General features: G+C 42.9%; 1 pseudogene across 1 annotated transcript in view; it reads right to left on the reverse strand.

Moving 5' to 3' along the window:
- LOC311046362 (MAM domain-containing glycosylphosphatidylinositol anchor protein 1-like) overlaps positions 1 to 18,509 on the reverse strand; it is a 191,344-nt pseudogene that overhangs the window by 38,233 nt on the left and 134,602 nt on the right. The window contains exons 8-11 of the transcript XR_014602894.1: positions 17,156 to 17,485; positions 16,641 to 16,936; positions 6,444 to 6,710; positions 5,725 to 5,870 (exon numbers count right to left, since the gene is read on the reverse strand). The product of XR_014602894.1 is annotated as an MAM domain-containing glycosylphosphatidylinositol anchor protein 1-like (transcript). The remainder of the gene's footprint in view (positions 1 to 5,724; positions 5,871 to 6,443; positions 6,711 to 16,640; positions 16,937 to 17,155; positions 17,486 to 18,509) is intronic.

Below are 18,509 nucleotides of genomic sequence, written 5' to 3' on the forward strand. Positions count from 1 at the left end.
ACATGAACACTGACGTGCACTCTGACGTGCACACTCCTGTAAGGGAGGCTAAAGCCATGCATTGTGTTGTTAGCTTGGATATTGATTATTTTCAGCCACTCTAAAAGAGGCTTCATGTTTATATTTTGTCTCCCAACAGTCTTGCTAACTAAGTCAAGAAGTCAAGTCTTCAAGTAGGTGAGCAATTAATCCACACATAAACAAGCTGCCAGACTCCACATCCTCTCCTCTCTGTGCACGGATACACACGCACGCACGCAGGCACACAGGCAGGCAGGCAGGCAGGCAGGCAGGCAGGCAGGCAGGCAGGCAGGCAGGCAGGCAGGCAGGCAGGCAGGCAGGCAGGCAGGCAGGCACGCACGCACGCAGGCAGGCAGGCAGGCACACAGGCAGGCAGGCAGGCAGGCAGGCAGGCAGGCAGGCAGGCAGGCAGGCAGGCAGGCAGGCAGGCAGGCACGCAGGCACGCAAGCACGCACGCACGCACGCACGCACGCAGGAAATGATGTGCAGCTGTATTATTCATTATGATTCTTTGTCTCCTATGATTCCGGGTCTGTTTTCTATGAATAGATGATTACACTACTGTTTCACACAAAACTAGAATCTCACTCTCATATCAGCAGAAACTTGCAGAGAGGTTCTCATCATGAGGACGGGGTGCCCTCTAGGACACCAGCACGTCAGTAGCTGTGGGGTTGGGTCAGAGGCAGGAACTATTGTTCAGGTCACAGTTCTGAACAGCGGCAAAGTGGGATATTTATTTCCTATAGTACGTAGCAAAAAATCCTGAAGGGGGGTGTCAACAAGTGTCATTTGGTAGCGGTGGACATCTTTGGGGGTCATACATACACTTACCCCAACCCCCCCCCAATATGTCTGCAGCTACTATGCCACGCCCCCCGCCCCCCGTGGCGACGACACGTTGCTTGCCAAGCAAGCACTATATGGGACCCCACACTACAATGGAAATGGACCTGTTCACAGTTGCAGTGGAACTGTCCATGTTAGCAGTGGAACTGTCCATGGTAGCAGTGGAACTGTCCATGGTAGCAGTGGAACTGTCCATGGTAGCAGTGGAACTGTCCATGGTAGCAAAGGACATCTATGTACTCAACTGCAGTATAAACTGACTGAGTTTAGAGCAACAGCCAATGAAAGAGCAGAGTCCATGTCACATGCGTTGGGTGTGCTTCTAATCTCCCATGTAGTAGACCAGTGGTTCTCAGACCGCAGAACCCCATCTGAAAATAGTTTGTGCCAGAGGCCTTCATACAAGATTTGTGTTATTAAAATGTTTATGAGCCAAATATATATAAGCCAAATGTTTGGAAGTCCCCGGACCCCACCTTGAGAAACACTGTTGTAGATGAGCATACAGTATGTACATGAAGATAACTCATTGGCTGCTCCTGTTCACTGGAGCGATGTATGTGCGTGCCTCCTAATGCATGTAATGTACAGTATGTCTATTGAGGCAGGAGGTCTCTCCACAATTAAAATAACCCAAACTCTCAGAAATGTTCAACTTTTTTCAAGCACTTTGGTTAGTTACAAATGCCAGAAATGTAGTTATGTTATGATGCAGGATATGTTATATCAGAAATGTGTTTTTTTTCATACTGAGAGAAGAAATATCACATGTGCCTGATGAAGACCTAAAAGGGTCGAAACGTTGCACCAGTAAATAAAAGTACGTTTTTGGAGCTTAATAGCAGTGTGCGAAGGTTTGTATCTTCTCCTTGATTCTCTCCTTGATGCCTTGATATCCAGCACTTGGCCTAAATACTGGCATAAGATGTGCACACAATCTTCTCTGTGAGATTTTCATACTGAAACACATCTTATATTAATGGTTATAAAACAGAAAATAAACTGTACTCTTGGGTACTTATATATGACTCAGGCATATTGCTTGCAGTGAAGTTATGGCAAGCTGACGCAGCTAATATGGCAGCGGTGTTGACATATGGCCCCAGTGGCCAGTGTGGTGTCTATGTACAGTATTTATGTCTATGGTAGACTAGCATACAGCACGACACAACTAACAAAGACACCATGGGATGTTGGCCATCCTGTGACAAATGAAATCATTGGATCTATAGTATTTTGCCAATAATATGATTTGATGTATATTTTCATGATCTGCACACTACATTGTCACTGACAATAAGAGAACCATGTGCAGAGCACACCCCAGCGCATGCCCAGAGCTGTAAATGTGTCAGTGGTATATGTTATTTAATTGGCTGTTTTACTTATAAGCCCAATCGTGTGTCTGTCCCCTGTGTGTGTGTGTGTGTGTGTGTGTGTGTGTGTGTGTGTGTGTGTGTGTGTGTGTGTGTGTGTGTGTGTGTGTGTGTGTGTGTGTGTGTGTGTGTGTGTGTGTGTGTGTGTGTGTGTGTGTGTGTGTGTGTGTGTGTGTGTGTGTGTGTGGCCTGTCTCCGACTAAGGATTTGTATAGTCGAATCTGATTGGCGACTAATTGCCAATAGTCGACTGGTACTCGACTAATGCAACACCCCCAAAAATCAGTCGAAACAGTCTGATTCAACTGCCAATCTCTCTGTCAAATCATGCAAAAAATATGTTATGCAATAGAGGAACATTCCATTTGGGTTTTAGGGGTGCTTAGTGTCTGATTTAACATATCTCTGCTGACTCCAAAAACCTCATTGTTCAGGAAACGAACAAACTAAATATACGTTTTTCAGGAAATTAAGAAAACCTTATATTTTTTAAAACAAGGCAATATACTGCCTCATCAAAGTTGGTATAATGACTTTATATATTGTCAGATACTTGCATGTGTCATTATATTATCAACACTTTACCCAAATCCAGCGCAAGTGGAGTTAGTAGTTTCAGACGAGCAGAAATCAAGCTGAAATGGAGTTAAGTGTCCAAACAACAATAGCTCCACTCGCTGCGGAGGGAGAGGTTTCAAAAGGGTACAAATTCCCAAAAGCTAACAATGGATCTCCAAGCTCATAATGCATCACAACAACGTGTGAATTAATGCCCTGTTATTAGGCCTGCAATAATAAACACGACTTTAAATATTACAATAACTTCTGCAAAGAGGTAGTAGAACTAGCGCGACAGAAATGCTATGAATGCCTTTCTTCTTGTCAGATTGCTCTCCTCATTAAACACTTCATAGATTTTAGAAATATAGTGACTTGTTTTCATAACATTAGCGTCAGTACTAAGTTTGATAAACAGGTACGCTGCATAGTTTTAACAGACTACGGGGAGCTTGTTTACGTGTTCCTCCTCCTCACTCACTGCGCAGCGCGCTCTACTCATGCTGTTAAAGGGACCGTACCTATGTTCCCCGGGTCCTATGTTCCCCGCTTTCCTAGGGAGAGCGGGGAACATAGGACCTAACCTAAACCTAACCCTAACCCTAACCTTAGTGGGGGAACATAGAACCCGGGGAACATAGGGATGACCCCCTGTTAAAAGGCAGCACTGGAGAGGAGAGGGGAAAGTTGTTTGTTTTTGACGGACAGTTTGAGGATCCAATGGAGTTGGGAGTTTTTGTCAGAGGCGCTTTTTAATACTTTTCATTGGTTCAAATGTTTCGATTTTTTACACAGACGTAAAGGGTGTTCAATAGCGTTGATTTAAGAAAAAAAAAAGATGGAAATGGAGTTAGCTGGTTCGTCCTGGACACCGACGCCTTGCTTGGTTTCTCCCAATAAATCATGATGTATATACTATTTTTGGCAAACTATTAGTTAATTAATATAACAAACTAGGCCAATCTCTCAGTCGAATAATATTTGTTTTTAAATATATAATTCGACTAAGAGATTGGCAGTTGACTCAGACACCCCTCGACTGATTAGTCGACTATTCGAATAATCAAGGTCAGGCCTAGGGTGTGTGTGTGTGTGTGTGTGTGTGTGTGTGTGTGTGTGTGTGTGTGCTGTGTGCGTGTGCGTGTGCGTGCATGACTGCAGATTATCTCACATACTGAAAGGTCGATCAGCATCACATTTCTCTTGTGTACACTACAGCAGGACCGGAATTTCCAATACTCTTCCGTTTCTCTGTCTAACTATATCATCTCTTTATGCAAAATCGCAGATCAATCATCCCTCCAGGCTCTAGCTCTCTAACTATCCAATCACAGATATGCACGATGGCCGGTGTTGCTGCATGAAAACAAACGAATCCCAACCCTTCCCATCTTAAATCATTACAGCAAGTAACATTTTGGCATTATTGTTTTACAGTTGTTCCTATTTGAAACAGCTATAATTTGTTGCAGTACATGCCTGCCTATACAGAGAGAGAGAGAGAGAGAGAGAGAGAGAGAGAGAGAGAGAGAGAGAGAGAGAGAGAGAGAGAGAGAGAGATTTCTATGATGGCAGAAATAAGAATTCACAGGATTCCCCAGCCAACAAGAGCTTATTAGAACATTTGTTATCAGAACAGAGCTCAGAGCTCTGTTCATGATTGCTGCAGCACTCTGCTGTTGTTGTTTTTTTCTACTTTCGTAAACGTGGGCTGAGGGGTTAGCAGAGTGAAGGTATATTGTTCTGCAATCACTTGAGACTAAACTCAAACATGAGATTGTCATTATGATAATGTCCTCCATCCACAGTCTTGGGTGGTATTTTGTCAAAAAGGCAAATGTTGTTTTAGAAACTGAGTTACCAGAATGGGAGACAATCACTGGTTGCCTGTCTGTCACATTGAAGCTTCAGCCATTATGTCACAGAACGGAGAGGTTTTGGAGGACAGGGGGATGGATGTGTATGGGATGGGGTCCAGGGGGTACCATGGCGGTCTGGAAAGCGGAAGGTCCCTGGTTCGATCTCCAGCTCCTCCTGTCTTCGTGTCCAAGTGTCCTTGAGCATGACACTGAAACCCCAGAGTAGGTTGGTGCCTTGCATGGTTGCCTCTGCCGTGGATGAATGAGTGAATGTAACGCCTTGGATAAAGGTGCTTTCTGGCTTTAAAGGCTTCTGTGGACCTGGCCCCTTAAAATGGGCAGACCAGAGGGACTGTGTGAGGCCGTGTTAATTCACTGCAGGTTTCTATTGATTAACTGTCTACTCCTAGACCACAGAGCTGATATCCCCCCAACTTATGAACACCCACGTTTACTTAGCCTGTTTACACCACCTAATACCGTGTGGACAGTATCTTCTCCTGGCATGTGTCTTTAGACCTGCTGTGTAATCGTCCAGGTGTTTGGGGCAGCTGGTGACTACGTGCTCTAGTATTGGGTACTGCACTCGAAGGAGGCAATATCCACCTCTTCATCATCTAACAGTGGTCCTTTAGGGCAGCGGTTCTCAAAGTGGCCTCCAGTGGTCCTTGGAGGGGTTCCAGGTGGTCCCCAGCAAAATGGGTTAATATAGCATAAAAATCTGTTTAACCACTTTAACCCTATATAGATAGGCTCGCAGTGCGTCACAGTACGACATGTTGTGACCTTATAGATAGATTATTTTTTGTTAATAACATAATGTTTAAAAAATATACGAAATTATGAAAATGTTTTCGACTGAATGTTGCAAAATTATTCAAAAATGCAAAAAAAAATCAAAATAGTTTTGAAAATAGATCTTTGTGTGCGCACATCTATGTGTGTACGCTTGTGTGTGTGTGTGTGTGTGTGTGTGTGTGTGTGTGTGTGTGTGTGTGTGTGTGTGTGTGTGTGTGTGTGTGTGTGTGTGTGTGTGTGTGTGTGTGTGTGTGTGTCCTACCTCGCGTACGTTGACCCAGTAGCCAATAACGGGGTCGGTGGCTGCAGGGTCTTTCTGTGTCCACTGCAGGTTATAGGAGTAGTTTCCCTTCATGGTGCGGATGGGGTTGGGTGTGTCGTAGTAGAACTCCGCACTGTACGGCCGTGCTAAAACAAGCAGGACGGAGGCAATGGAGAGGAGAGACAGAGGAACGATGTGTAAAGATGAAATGTATAAAGATTCTGTAGCATTGGAAAAAATATGTTTGCCTTTAATAGATAGAGTGTAAACTCCACTAGCTTGTATGTCCCCACCACCCACCTGTGGGTCCTTAAATGAGGGAACCCGTGCATACAGTATACCCTTGAGTGAATCGTACATCAAAACTGTTTTCATTAACTCACAAGAGACATTAAACGTGCACGTGGACGTGGCTTCATTAAGTGCCCCTGTCCACAGACAATGTTTTTTGAGCTGGCAGTGCCTGTCTGCCATGTGGATATGGTAGAGACGCGCTGGTGCGCTTCTCTTCCCAGCGCTCGAGCATCATCGTGCTTCAACCCTCTCGGCTATTGTTACATTTTTGGAGAGGAGTGCCGGTCATTAAACGTGCACATGGACGTGTATATTGTACCTTTATTAAAAGGATAACCCCTTGAGATGTATCATCTCGTTTTCGAGAGGGTCCTTATTTCGCGAGGGTCCTTATAGAGGGTCCTTACGTGGCTTCATTAACTCACCAGACACATCAAACGTGCACGTGGACGTGCCGGCCTCATTGCTGACTCGGCCCTCGTAGGATCCGTTGCTGGTGGGGTCCAGCTTGAACCTGAGCTCCGGGGTGTCCTTCAGGTCCGGTGCGGCCATGCGGACCGCCTCACCGTTGCGGTACCAGCGCACGTTGGTGAGACGAGGAGGGTTTGAGCGCAGAACGGCACAGCGGAGCGTCACAATCTGGTAGTTCCTGGAACGCAGGTCCTGGAAGACCGGGTCCAGGATGGGAGGATCTAGACACAAGAAGGGCGTTTTAACTACAGTATATGTTTAAGTGATTTTGAAGGATAATTATGATGTGGATTCATTTATTTTTGTAAAGTAATGTTTTTGCTCGATATGAAGTTATTCATTTCTGATACATTTCTTTAATGCACATGGCAAATGTGGTTAAATATACAGTACAGTAATTCTAGTAAGTCTAGTACTGCATGTGTTTGTGAATTCATGAAAAAGGGTTGCAGCACAGATTGATACCAAGGGAAATAATATATTACACTTAACACATTGTTTATATTCATCTATGAATGAAAAATCTATGTAATGTACAAGTCAGAGTTAGTAAGCTTCTCTTTTTGTGTTGAGAAAGCAGGGCTCATGGGAGCTAATTAAACAAGGAAATGAGGTTAGCTAAGACATTAAAAAATAAATAGGAATACTCTAATTGAAAACATTAGACAGCAGCAGAGAATAAACATTCATAAACATTGTATTTACCCATTCAATGTATAGTATGTTTTGTGCATTACCTAACTATGGGTTCCATTAGTACACATATTCTCAAGGGGCTGTTTGTTATTTATTTCAACATCTATCTACACCAACTGTGACTGTGAGGATATTGCAAGTGGGAATAATTGGCAAAACAATAAGATTTGAATGATAATATGACACTGTGCACACACACTCCCTGGATGCCAATTCAGAACCTCTGCCCCACATTTTTCACACGGGCCTGTTATAGCGCCACCAGGAGGCCGCTTTTTGCAAAACACATTTTTTGACAGTACTCCTACCGATTTTGTCCAAACGTCACACAAATCGGTACACAGTATCTCTATAGTCATTAAACGAAACGGGTCTTTCAGATTTCTTATATTCCATCCTGATTGGCTAAAAATGTCTTCCAAAGTTTGCAGGAGTGCTGCGTTTTGAACAAAATGCCTCAAATCATGAACACAGCATGCAATTTCCGTGAAATTTTGCACGCACATTCCCATTAGGCCGAGGAAGAACTACCATTTGAAATTTCTCAAATCAGCCTCATGGTGGCGCTATAACAGGCACATTTGTGTTTTTACCTATAACTGCACCGATCTGTGTACAACTTTGTATGCACACTCCCTAGAGGTCAAGGAAAAACTTTTGTCCTGCATTTTTCACATCTGCCTTTTATAGCGCCACCAGGAGGCCGACTTATGTAAAACACATTATTTTTTACTAATCCTTCCAATTTTATCCAAATTTCACGCAAATCGGTACACATGATCTCTATAGTCATGTGATCACGACGGATGTGTTTGATTTTTCATACTGTTAGGCTAAGATTGACATCTAAAGTTTGCATTATTGGCTTGTTTTGAACAAAATTCCGCAAATCATGAACGCACCGTCCGATTGCGGTTATACTTTGCACGCACATTCACACTATGTTGAGGAACAAATGCCACCCTTTTAACATTGGCCTGTTATAGCGCCACCAGCAGGTCTAATTTAGCAAAACAAATGTTTTTAACAAAATGCCTCAAATCATGAATGCAGTCAGTGTCCGATTGTCGTGCAAGGCCTAAGAAGAAATGGCAGCCTTTTCACGTTGGCCTATTATAGCGCCACCAGGAGGCCACAATAGCCTACCTGACCTGGCGGAGACCTGTGCACTTTTTCTAGTTATTCTAGTTAAGTATTAAGTCATTGTGAAACCAATAAGTAGAAACTTAAAGCATTAGTGCCATTGTTCCGAGCCAGAACACAATCGATTGATTGATTATTAAAATGAACATGCAATGAAAATGCACGCGACCCCACCCATCAGACCACTTAAGTGGCTGGGTGGGCCGCAAACACTTTCGATATATTCAAGTGAGCCCTGATCCAGAAAAGGTTGAGAACCACTGATCTACACCTATCCATTATGTCAATTACTGTATGTGTCCACGTGTGTCCACACAGGCAAAGAATGTTGTTTATACAGTTGCTACAGTAGGTTTGATTTTTTTTTTTTTTTTTTGACTTTATAAATAAGTTACAGGAGTTCTTACTGTATATGGTGTGTGTGATATGAAATTTGAGCTTACCCTAATCACAATAATCCCCGCATATATCGGTATCGGTTGATATCGGTATCGGTAATTAAGAGTTGGACAATATCGGTATATCGGTTATCGGTAAAAAAGCCAATATCGGACAACCCTACTTTGCACTCTATGTATGTGACTATTTAGTCAGTCATTTGTAGGGTTCATGCAGATCTTGCACTTTGTAAGTTGCTGCTAAATGGCTAAATTGTGAATTGTAAATTACGTATATTAAAAAACAGACACACTTGAGGCCTAACAAGCCAAGCTGTCATCCTGAACAACTGTTAGCGCCATGAGGGCTCACTCTCATCCTCTTTCCGCAGTCAGTCCTCGACAGTCTGCGCTAACCTTCGCTCACCAGCTGTAATTAACATGTCAGCAGCTATCTGGGGATAATAACCATCTAGCTGTCATTACCCTCAGGGTCAGCAACCCAGCCAATCAGCAGCCAGCTAGCAAACCCCCTCCAGCTAATCATAGATATTAGATGAGATGCTAATGCGGCTAATACAGTGCAATAGCTGATGATAAGGTCCTCCTGGAGGTGAATCAGGGAAGGAAAAGTGTATTCTAATTCTATGTTATGGATGCAATTTTCATAAGGTCACTGTCGGGTGGAAACCTCGTAGCCTATGTCCAAAACGGTTACTTTTCAGGAAATGGAAAAAAATAACCTGTGTTCCAATGGATCCAAAGTAGTTATTGTTTTGTCACAAGCTCTTGTTAATACTTTTCATGGGTTCAATATTTGTAAAACCCACAAACACAATTAACCACTTTCACCTAAAGAAATGTTTTAAAATAGCAGTTCTACGCAAGCTCACAATGCATCACATCGCAATGCATTGTGAGCTTGTAGATCGGCAATTGTTGCACCTTACGTGTGACTCTGACTGTATGTGATAAAGTAGGGCATTAATTCACAAAAAAGACATAAACAGCAACGATAATGATACTGCGGTGCAAAGAAGAGAGAGAGGGAGGGAGGGAGGCGCAGTAAAGACAGTGTGACAAAGAAAGAGTGAAGCACTCAGTTCAATATTGAGCACATTTAATACATAAGTAGAGACAAAACTGAGAGCCAAAGAAATAGAGGAAGAGAGAGGAAGCAGGCCACAGGGGATGATAAATGTCTTCACGGTTAATTATCTTACAGCCAGAAGTCTGTCAGAAGAAAAGAGGTAATATTATAGACATATTTCACTGGACATGCTAAGTTGTAACAGGAGATGGGTCCATTTAAAGTAAATGTCTACTCAGAGCTATAACCGCACTTTTCATTTTTATATCCAGCGTATATTTTTCAAAGCCAGCAATTACCTCCTCACATAACGACCATTCCTACCACCTCGTTAATCTGTGGAGATGTACAGTACAGCTTCCACAGGGCATTTCCATTTTACACTGGAATGGTATTTCATTAAGCAACAATGCTTTTAAGTCAGTTGTCTCCCTCTCTTGATGGAAAGAGGTAATTGCAATGATGTATGAACTACAATAAAGATGGCGGTGTATCTAGGGCCCTATCTTCCGCCCTGTGCTATGACTTGGCACTAACCGCTACCTGTTAATTACACATAAGGCAGCTGGCGCTGTCCCCAAACGGTATCTTACGGCTGCGCTACCCGCTATGCGTTATGCCGACTCCGTTATTTGCGCCTGGAGGTGTGGTCATGGGCGTGTTGTTGTGCTGTCCCTAAAATTGCTATCTTGCCCACCACGGTTACACTAGGCATTTTCCTGACCGGCCAACGTGACCAACAACATTCTAAAGGGACTACACCATGAATTTTAACTTTTCCTTCTTTTTTGTGTGTTTTTGGTCTCCCCTACCTCTCTTCTATCCCAAAAAACACCCCAGTTTGAACACTCAGCATATCTGGTGTTTTCTGTAAATTGGTCTCAAAACAGACCAAACTGATTTTCAGTCGAACGTGACATCACATGCGGTACAATCGCTCCCGTTTTGTCAGTTCCAACTAAAACATTCTTTTTAAACTTTTTTTTTTTTTTTTTTGTAATTAAAGTATTTATTCTTTTTTTCTTTTTTTAAACTTTTTCCACACAGAACCAGGAGATAACATGCATACAAACTGGCTCAATAGCACCCCGTGCCAAACAGGACAATGTGGTATTGCAGGTGAAAGTGCTTTATAAGCCAGAGAGAAGTTAGTTGGAATGAGTATATCTGAGGCTTGATTTAGGCTCAAACCTTTTTAAAAACATTTGAGGGACATAAACAATATGATATTAAATATTAAATATATATTTTTTAATTCATGGTGTAGATCCTTTAATATTCCGGCCAAGTGTTAAATTAATCAGCCATAGGTGCTTGTAGGTAAATTATATCCACGTCGGTTCCAAAGTTGGAGGCTTATACTGATTGTAGCAACTCGCTCATTGCAATGAATTGATGAACGCTGTCATTTTGTGTGCCAGCGATATGAGTAGCCTACACACAGTAGAAGATGACGGCTTGGTTCGCTGTGCCCTTTATTGTAACACTGCTATATTATGATCAATGCTCTATCTTTATGTTGGTCTCACGACTTGCACCATTCGTAGTTCGTAAATCCATTCATTTTGCACATTGTTGCAAGGAATGTCTCTGTTCCACGCAACTGTGCAGCCGTGGTATATATACTTCGCTGCACGATGGTGTCGCGCGGCAAGTATAGGCCATATACAAGACCACAAGCAGAGTGCATGCGACGCATTGTGAGCTTGTAGATCGGCTCTGTTAGCAATACACCGTGGTACGATGAAGCATGTATCAGGTAACAGGCCCTGTGTGAGTCTCTGTGTGTGTGGTGTTTATTACGAGGAGCTGGGCAGGAACGTAGCTGGCTGTCGGTAGAAAATCCCCAAATAGTGGGTAGCACGACTTGGGCGCAAAATAGGGCCCCTAGTGTCCAATACAGTCTGCTTCAAATACCTTTACTGGCATTGTCAACCAGTAGGTGTTCTACCAGACACTAAGGTTGAAATGTCTCAGTGGAAGTGTAGAGAGACCAACTCCAACCACTGGACATGTACTAGTTATATTGTATTAACATACTCTACCATACAAATCTGTATGTACTACTTATATTGTATTAACATACACTACCATTATGTACTAGGTATATTGTATTAAAATACTCTAGCATACATATGTACTAGGTATATTGTATTAACATACTCTACCATACATATGTACTAGGTATATTGTATTAACATACTCTACCATACAGATGTGCTAGTTATATTGTATTAACATAGTCTACTATACATATACTACCATACATATGTACTACTAGTTATATTGTATTAACATACTCTACCATGTACTACTAGTTCTATTGTATTAACATACTCTACCATGAACTACTAAACATACTCTACCATGTAATGCTAGTTATAACGTACTCCACCATACAGATGTGCTAGTTACTGTATATTGTATAACATACTCTAACAGAATGGTTAAAATAACACTTGATTCATTCATATAAGTTCGGGATTGTAGTTTTAGTGTTAGGCATCTAACAACAGTCAACAACAACTGACATCTAACATAGATACTCCTGTCCTCCCTCAGAGCGGATGGACTGCTGAGCAGTCATAGGCCGTACCATAATCAACACCGAGTGTGTTATACTGTATACTGATGGACTGTATGACTTTGGACATGGCGAGGGCAAAATGGCGAGAGGGAGGACGATGAAGAACATTGAAGATGAGAAAATGTGTGAGAATTTACTTTAGGAAAGAATGGCAAGACAGAGAGAGAGGGGGAGAGGGACAGAGAGAGAGAGAAGGGGGCATGGGGAGGGGGAGCGGAGGAGCGACTAATTTGGTTTTCAATATAATTTTCTCTCAGAGGGGGTTTAAACCGGATCGACTGTAAAAGAGGAGGAGGAAAAAAGAAGAGGAATGACAGAGTGACAAATGGATGGGTTAAGGGGCTGAAAGAGGGAAAGGTAGAGTAATGAGTTGGTTGGAGGGCAGAGCGAGTGCAGAGCGCCGAAGAGAGAGAGTGAGAAGGAAGATGAAGATTGAGAAGAGGATGTGAGTCGCTCTGGTAAAAAGAGAAATCCCTGGACAGAGGCCAGGTGAGGAGAAAGAGAGATAGATAAAGAAAGAGAAGGGGGGAGGTGTAAGTGACAGAGCTGTGAACAGAGAGGAGCAGAGGAGAACAGGCTTGACACATATGCACCTATAATGTAGGTCTATTCCTGTGCGTGCGTGCGTGCGTGCGCAGTGGTGTAAAGTAACTAAGTACATTTGTTCAAGTACTGTACTTAGGTACAATTTTGAGGTATTTTTATTTTACTGGAGTATTTCTAATTTTCAGTACTTTTACTTCTACTACACTACATCTCAGAGGCAGATATTATACTTTTACTTCACTACTATTATTTGACATCTGTAGTTACTAGTTACTTTGTAGATTTTCATTATTATTACAAAACATACATTAACCATTTCAGCCCTATGTACATTTCGGCCAATTGAAAATAGCCAATATACAAGCTCACAATGCGTCGCGATGCGACACATTGTGAGCTTGTAGATCTGCTATATTCAAAAGATTTTTGATACATTTTATACATGTGAAAACTGTGTGTGTGTGTGTGTGTGTGTGTGTGTGTGTGTGTGTGTGTGTGTGTGTGTGTGTGTGTGTGTGTGTGTGTGTGCACGCGTCAGTGAGTGCTTGTACATGAGAGTTTTTTCCTTCTTTTTCTGGTGCTAGCCAAACGAGTGCCCGTGCTGCATGGTCCGAAGGCCGCGTTGGCGGCTCAGCGCAGTGCTAATAGGAAGAATACGGATGAGGGGTGGACGATCATGACCAGCACCTCACTGATTGATGATGATGAGAATGGCAATGAGAAAGAACGGCCAATACGCGCAAAAACAAGGGATGCACTGAAAGAAAGGAAGAAAGAAAGAAAGAAGAGGGAAGGAGAGAAACAAGGAGGGAGAAAGAAGATGGTGTGGTCCATTTAATTCTAGAATCACCATAACAAATGATAGCATCTTTCTCTTCTATTGATCAATGCAGCTGAATGGGAGAGAGGGAGGACAAACTGAACAAATAAACAAATAAACCCAATATATTGTAGGAGAGAGGGAGGGGATGGGAGGGGCTCTGTTCCTTTTCAACACATGTGATGTGAGGTGATGGATGGAGCAGGGTCTTTCTCTCTTTCCTACGCTGTTCTGTCTCTTTCCTTCCTCCTGTCATTCCACCCTTCGTTTTCCCTTCCAGATTCTCTCTCTCTCTCTCTCTCTCTCTCTCTCTCTCTCTCTCTCTCTCTCTCTAGTGGGGAGAGCCACCTGCTCCATAAATCAGGTCTGTCAGTGAGGACAGCACAGCTCTGACTGGGCCCTTCCTTCCAGCCTACATTAGCAAGCCCTGCAAATCCCCCTTCATCCTCTGTAGAAGAGTAGAGAAGAGAAGAGAAGAGAAGAGAAGAGAAGAGAAGAGAAGAGAAGAGAAGAGAAGAGAAGAGAAGAGAAGAGAAGAGAAGAGAAGAGAAGAGAAGAGAAGAGAAGAGAGAAGAGAAGAGAAGAGAAGAGAAGAGAAGAGAAGAGAAGAGAAGAGAAGAGAAGAGAAGAGAAGAGAAGAGAAGAGAAGAGAAGAGAAGAGAGTCCCCTGTGCTGAACCAAGTCATTGTTCATTATTAGACTGGCACAATGAACAGTCTCATGCAGTATTATTCAACTGTACAGTTCTGTCCTTGGTAGGATCTCAGCCCCTCATGAAGTTAAGTGCTCTGGGCACATTTCCCATGCATGAGGATTTGGCAGGTGTTCTTTTGGCTTTCTTGTTCTGTTCTGTCCAATACAATTACTTATGTTTGTATGTGCTTTGGTTTCATATAAATAGTGCATTTCACGGCTTCAGTTTGAAGGGCTTCACTTGCCCTTGAATGTTTTTTAGGAAGCCAAGCCTTCCTAAAGTCTATGTGAAAGCATTAAAATCAAAGGAAATTAAATGAATTGCATGAATTAAAAGATACCAATCGTCTACTTCAAACTATAATCCTCAGACTTCCGTTCATAGAGCACTTACAAAACAATGACACTATCTACTCATTCTGGTGTCTCATTTTTGGACCGTGCAGTCCTGGCTTCTCGACTCATTGTGCAGCAACCAACGCGTTTGGCTAATCGTACATTTGTTAATGGTCCGAGGTTGGAGTTCAATTACAATGAATTATGGGGGCTGTGAGAACTGTGGTTACAAACAGACAAGAAGATGTGTTTTTCTGCCTTGCACACATCAAGGTAAAACCAGATTGAAATAACCTTGACCAAAACGTTCTCCTTTAATATATTTCTCCAACCATTTGTATTCTTCTTTTTTCCCACTGTAGGGTGCCATATTTGTATGGATCTTATTAATGGTCACAAATTGTAGCAACATAGGCAGTATTATTTATGACAACCAGGTGTTAGCTGTGGTGCAGAGGTGCAGACACGGGTACCATAAGAATGAATGCTAGTCAGCAATGGAACATACTGTGAAAAACACTCGAACTTAGAGGGCCCTATCGCAAGGTGGCGCAAATGGGCAGCGCAATTGTCATTGCTATCTTCCAAATGATGCTGTTGTCAGTTCTTGCCAGGCTTAATTGTCTAGATAACAAATTATCTTGCACCTATTTAGCACCCATGGGTGTGTTGGTCTTAAAATGAGGTGTGGTCTGGTGCAATCAGGGCACACTACTATCTTATGCACAGAGTGAAGACCAGATTCAAGGAAGTCTTATCAGCCAGCACAGTGATGGTGATTAAGATGTGTCTGGGCAAATTCACAATACGCCCACACTAATTGCAATCAAAATACATTTGATTCAACACAACACTCACTTTCAACAATTTAAGTGATAAGTGATATGGTAGCCTATACCGCAAAACATAAAAAAAAAAAGAATGTGCTCAAACAGCTGAACAGTAGATGAATACATTTTCAAGTACTTGATTCTTCATCAATCATATTAATAAGAATTGAAACAAAAACGTGCTGCTGTAATGCGTCTTCAAAGAAAGCAGAGTGGTGAGGAGAGAGTGGGAAAAAGAGATTCATTTATTTCAGTTTTATTATTGAATAAAACTGAATTGAAATTATTGAAATACATTAAAATACCTCTCATTGTGTGAATGTTGTGAATTCATAGCATCCTGGCATTATTTTCTGTCTCTGTAACTACAGTAAGGTCATCATCAGGGCTCATGGAGCGCGTTCTCGCTGTGTCTCTGTGACACTTTAGTATGCAGTTTAACTACAGTAACTGAGCATGTGAACATTAAGTTGGCCACTGTGTTTGGTTCATCTCTCCTTTCCAGGTAATCTTTGGGTGAGCAGTGAGCTTTTGTTTTCCCCCACGTCTCCTAACATTATATCACATTATTAATGCTGCTGTCCATAGATGGTGGAATGCAGTTTTCCTCTTCCGTGTAGAAAGCAGAGCTACTTCTTAAAGGTAATGGGGGCCGACACTCTCATTGCTTTAATTAATATAACCACCAAAACACACCCATGACTAAATCAGAGACTGTGCTGGGCTTTACGGCCGCTAAGAAAAAAAAAAGAGGGGAAAAATATTTTGCGGTATGCATTTTAGGCCTTGCGCCATAGAACATCTAAATAGGGCACAAAAGCTTGAACTTAAAGTGAGATTATGTCGCTTTCGAAAAGGCTTTACCCTTTTTAGTTTAGCACTTCTGAACTCAGTCAAAAGAAAACCAGGATTTCCCACAGTGCTTTCCTAGATGGTCCACACCTGTAAGATGAAAATGTCCCCAGCTACTCCTGAGGAGCAACATTTACACTTACACAGCATAAGTACCAGTAGGAGTCACACCCATACTTACACTGAACGTTGAGTTGGACCTGAGCTTCACGTCGTTTAATGTTGAGGCCATTGTATGCAGCGGTCTGGCAGCGGTACAGCCCCATCATGTCCCTGGTGACGTTGGTCAGCCTCAGTGGGGCCGTCGCGAGTCTCCTCAACCGGCTTCCCAGATGGCATCAGCAGGTCCTTGTCCGCCCGCGACCACAGTAAGGGAGGCCGCGGCTTCCCGTCTACCAGGCACACCAGCTCTCCATTTCCCCCCTCCGTACGCTGACCACCTGGCCCCCTACTGCAACGTCAATATCGGAGGAGTGACTATAGAGATGGAGGGATATAAAGAACAGAAGGAGACAGAGAGTGAAGAATATATATATTACAATATTTCAATCCTTCTTAGATAACAGATTAAAGCGGACAACAATTACAATGTTCCAACACATATGAAATTCTGTTTCCTAGATACCAACTAATCACGTGGCTTACATAACGTTAGCCCATGCTAAGAGTGAGTGGGGAAGTCAGTCCCAATCTCACCGCTGTTCTGTGAGATGTTTACATCCACGCGGAGCTCCACAACACGGCTGCCGGGGAAGTTGGCCATGCAGCTGTAGGTGGCCAGGTCACGGAACTTCATGTCCACGATCTCCAGGCTGCTGGTGCCGGGCGCCATGTCGGGGTCGCTGCGGAGCAGGATGAGGCTGTCAGAGTTGTAGACGGGCGCCCCGTTCTTGAACCAGGTGTAGTTGACCTTGTCCTGAGGGGAGGCGTCAACGTGGCAGGACAGCTTGAGGTCACGACCCATCTGGATGCTCTCGCTGTCCTTGTTGGAGTCTGGCGTGATCTGGAACGTCAGGTTGCTCATCGCTGAGAGAGAGAGAGGTTAAATGAGATGGCGCTTGGTGAGGGGCAGGGCATCAGAGCATAGAAAGGGTATGGGGCGATCGAAGGGGAATGACAGGGTGATGGATGGAAAAAGGAACAGAGAGAAGAGTTTGCTCGGCAAAACGAGAGACAGACAAATAGAGCGAGGGAAAAAAAGGAAACACAAAATAGAGCGATAAGAAGAGTAAAAGAGAGACGAGGGTTGATTTTGAGGGGTGGATGCGTAGACGAATGGCTGTATATGAAATAGAGAGTAGATTTAAAGAGAGAGAGAATAAAGGTAAAAAAGGAGGTGGGACAGAAGGACAGAGCAGGAAAGATAAGGACTAACCAAAGTCAAAATGTGGTACACTGAAGAAGAAGAAGAAGAAGAAGAAGAAGAAGAAGAAGAAGAAGAAGAAGAAGAAGAAGAAGAAGAAGAAGAAGAAGAAGAAGAAGAAGAAGAAGAAGAAGAAGAGGACTGGAATGTAGTGAAGAAAGGAATTGGTAATGGAAGAGGGGATCAATCACAGGTAGAATAACAACCAGAGGAATAGGGGAGGAGGGATAACAGGGTCACATCATGTAACTCCTTACATTGTCAAATTCAATTTACAGTTTCCTCCACAGACCCCCATGCTGAATACCAAACACGCCTCTCCATCTCCACAGAGGACAGAAAAGGATCGCTCCATCTAAACACCTTCAGAGCTTGTTAACTCTGTCTGGGGTGGAGCTGGAGATGTTTAGTCTATGTAAGTGCTATATGTGTACAGTATGTGTGTCTTTGCTTGGTCTGGCATAGCCAGATGATCAGAGATCTCTGCCTACTGATAATGTCTGGTGACAGCTAAATTCAATGAATGGACTAAAACTGTGTGGAAGCAATTAGAAAATAAATGATAACAGCATCACAAAACCAATGCAAAGACTTTAGGGGGCGTTCCTTTATATGGGATGGTTTCCCAAAGAAGTAGGTGTAGGTTTGTTTCTGCTCGTTACTGCCAAGACCATTCATTGAATTGAG

The sequence above is a fragment of the Gymnoscopelus microlampas genome, assembly GCF_963454915.1.
Source record: "Gymnoscopelus microlampas genome assembly, chromosome: 1".
NCBI classification, from domain to species: domain Eukaryota; kingdom Metazoa; phylum Chordata; class Actinopteri; order Myctophiformes; family Myctophidae; genus Gymnoscopelus; species Gymnoscopelus microlampas.